At 38.6% G+C, this 3,836-nt stretch overlaps 1 protein-coding gene across 2 annotated transcripts in view; it reads right to left on the minus strand.

Moving 5' to 3' along the window:
* Positions 1 to 3,836, minus strand: part of EIF4ENIF1 (eukaryotic translation initiation factor 4E nuclear import factor 1) — a 65,760-nt gene that overhangs the window by 12,281 nt on the left and 49,643 nt on the right. The window lies entirely within an intron of this gene.

The following is a 3,836-nucleotide window of genomic DNA, read 5'->3' on the forward strand; positions in this document are numbered from 1 at the left end:
AAAAAAAAAAAAAAAAAGAAAAGAAAAGAAACAGGGTTTCAGGCTCCTGGGCTCAAGTGAACCTCCCAAAAATGCTAGGATTATAGGCATAAGCCACCATGCCTAGTCACTACCCATTATCTTTAACAAGATTTATTGACCACATAGAGTTTTCAAAACCTAGGAAACAACATGCAAATTTGGCCAGAATTGTTAGATTTTAGAGTTTCAGATTTTTTTAAATATTTAAACTTTATTTTTAAACAAATCATTCCAAAATGAGTCTTATGACAAGGCAAAATTTAAACTCTCCACTTTTTGCTGTTTTAATACAGTAGTGATTATATATATATATACAGGCTGGACATAAATTTCATATGCAATTTAAAGTAGTTTTAACATAGTAAATTGCACACGAATTTTATGTCCACCCTATGTGTGTGTATATAATTTTTTTTTTTTTTTTTGAGAGAGAGAGAGTTTCACTCTATTGCCCAGGTTAGAGTGCTGTGGCATCATCATAGCATCCTAAACTTCTGGGTTCAAGTAATCCTCCTGCATTAGCTTCCCAAGTAGCTGTGACTACAGGTGCATAATTTTTCTATTTTTAGTGGAGATGGGATCTTGCTCTCAAGGCTCAGGCTAGTCTCAAACTCCTAAAAACAAGCAATCCTCCCACTTTGGCCTCTCAGAGTGCCAGGATTACAGGCATGAGCCACTGCTGCCCCCCCACCCCAGTACTTTAGGAGAAAAATATTTGCTGTATTGCCCAGGCTTGGCCTTGAATACCTAGGCTCAAGCTATCCTACTCCAGCCTCCCCAGTAGCTAGGATTATTAGTATGTGTTCAGCCAGTACATTTTATAAATTCAACTTGCATTCTGTCTCTCTCTGGTATAGTTTTCCTTCCACTAGATGGAGCTGTCAAAGTCCCCAGCAGTGTCCTTAAGCATGACAAATAGCTCAAGGACACTAAAGTGTTGGTTTTGGACTTGGGACTAAATGTAGATGATTTTAATAAGCAATCTCAAGAATCATTTACTTCCATCTAACAAAAATAGGTTACTTTATGCTACATAACTATATTTGGAGAAAAAAGTCTATAATTCAATTTAAAATAGAGTTTAGATTGAACTAACATGTCTTGTTTTGTGGCTATACCAATATGAGTGAAACTAAATGGATGGAGGCAGATCAGAAATAGTATACATAACACAAATAGCAGTAATTAAAGACACTGATTTACAAAGCAGATCATGATTTAATAACAACATGCGAATAGGGCACTTTAGGGGGATAACATCTATGCTTATTCCATTACTTTCCTATTGCTTTCTTTCCTATGTCTGAATTTGTCTTAATCTTTGCCTAGCCTCTTGAATTATGTCATCTATTCCTTTAGCAGGTGTTGGAAGCTCATTCCCTGATGAAACCAAATATAGAGTGCTAAAACCCCAACATCAAACCAATTACCCTTATAATTCAGGGTCAGTTGTGTTAATATCAAATCCTAGTATCACAGATGAAACAAAATGTTGGAAAACATTAGGCAAACTGCTGAATTTCCTTGCCTTCGTTTCTTTAGTTACACTAAAAGAAAAGAAGGTAATTATAAGATTTAACCCACGGACAGCCCCTGTGGCTCAGTGGGTAGGGCACCAGCCCCATATACCAAGGGTGAAAGGTTCAAACCCAGCCTCAGCCAAACCGCAACAAAAAATAGCCAGGTATTGTGGCAGGCGCCTGTAGTCCTAGGTACTTGGGAGGCTGAGGCAAAAGAATCGCCTAAGCCTAGAAGTTGGAGATTGCTGTGAACTGTGAGTCCCCTGGAACTCTACCCAGGGCAATAAAGTGCCAAAAAAAAAAAAAATTTGACCCACACCACCCAATCACCAAGACACAAAAGTAACAAGAGAGAACAAGATAGTTTAAAATCAGGCAGCACCTGTGGCTCAAAGGAGTGGGGTGCTGGCCCAGGCCAAAAACTGCAAAAAATAAAGAAAGAAAGAAAAGACAGTTTAAAAATCTTTAAACCTAGTCCTCATTTGAAAACATCTGTATTTAATAATTCTTTGTATGAAAAAAAATAATTCTTTATATGGAAACAACAAATTTACAAGAATATTCCCCTGTGACTGGTATCGTGGGGTTAGATACAAACAATTAAAGTCCACATATCTTGTGGAGAAAAGGGAACATTTCTACACTGCTGGTGGGATTGCAAACTAATATGTTCCTTTTGGAAAGGCATCTGGAGAACACTTAAAGAACTAAAAATAGACCTGCCAGTTGATCCTATAATTCCTCTATTAGGTATATATCCAGAAGACCAAAACTCACACTACAATAAAGATATTTGTATCAGAATGTTAACTGCAGCCCAATTCATAATTGCTAGGTCATGGAAGAAGCCCAAGAGCCCATCAATCCACAAATGGATCAATAAATTGTGGCATATGTACACCATGGAATACTATGCAGCCATTAAGAAAGATGGAGACTTTACCTCCTTCATATTTACATGGATGGAGATGGAAAACGTTCTTAGCAAAGTATCCCAAGAATGGAAGAAAAAGTATCCAATGTACTCAGCCCTACTAGGAAACTAATTTATAACTTTTCCTATGAAAGCTATAACCCAATTTTAGCCCAGGAATATGGGGAGAGGGAGGGGAGGGGAGAGAGGAAAGGGGAGGGGGGAAGGGGAGGGTGATTGGTGGGATAACATCTATGGTTCATCCTGTAAGAGTACATGTGAATCTCTCTAAATGTAGAATATAAATGTCTTAACACAGTAAGTAAGAAAAAGACATGAAGGCTATATTAACCAGTTGGATGAAAGTATTTCAAATTGTATACAGAAACAGTACACTGTACCCCATGATGTATTAATGTACACTGCTATGATTTAATAAAAAAAATAAATAAATAAAAATAAAGTCCACATATCTGAAATACTTCTTTTCAGGTCAATTCTGAGAGTAAGGCCATGAATAATGGCATCTCTGTCTGACCAAACAGCTTGAAATCTCTATCATTAACTATTGGTCAGATAAGGAAAATTAAAAATAAACTGCTTTGGGGCAGCACCTGTGGCTCCGTGGGTATAGTGCAGCCCCACATACTGAGGGTGGTGGGTTCAAACCCAGCCACAGCCAAACTGCAACAAAAAAACAGCTAGGTGTTGTGGTGGGCACCTGTAGTCCCAGCTACTCAGGAGGCTAAGGGAAGAGAATTGCCTAAGCCCAGGAGTTGGAGGTTGCTGTGAGCTGTGATGCCATGGAACACTACCGAGGGCCATACTAGAGGCCAAAAAAAATCAGTTGCTTTCCTTTAGTATAAGGCATAATGAATCAAACACTTGTTTGGACACTGGCTAATTTGTAGTTAACAGACAAACAATGGTCAGGAGAAAAAAAAAGAGGCAAAATCCAATTTGGTAAATTTGCTGTAACTAAGCACCTACAATAATTCTATGTTTGTTTTTATTATTCAGATTTACTTTGCTATCCCATCTCTATCAACACAGAGCAATAGGCCATGGCTGAGAACTACTCTATAAAAAAGTGCTACAACAAAGACGAGTACAGGCTACATTACTGAATTTACTGACATGCAGTCACCTTGTAATCTAATTTCATGTGTAGAAGTTTCAAAAATTTGGAGCCATGGCCTTTTCTATTATAAATTGATAGATGCAATTATCTTTTTTTTTGGGACAGAGCCTCAAGCTGTTCCCCTGGGTGGAGTGCTATGTCATCACACCTCACAGCAACCTCCAACTCCTGGGCTCAAGCGAGTCTCCTGCCTCTGCCTCCCAAGTAGCTGGGACCACAGGCGCCCACCACAAGGCCTGGC

Source organism: Otolemur garnettii, unplaced genomic scaffold (genome assembly GCF_000181295.1).
Source record: "Otolemur garnettii isolate 467f Iridium unplaced genomic scaffold, OtoGar3 scaffold00116, whole genome shotgun sequence".
NCBI lineage: Eukaryota > Metazoa > Chordata > Mammalia > Primates > Galagidae > Otolemur > Otolemur garnettii.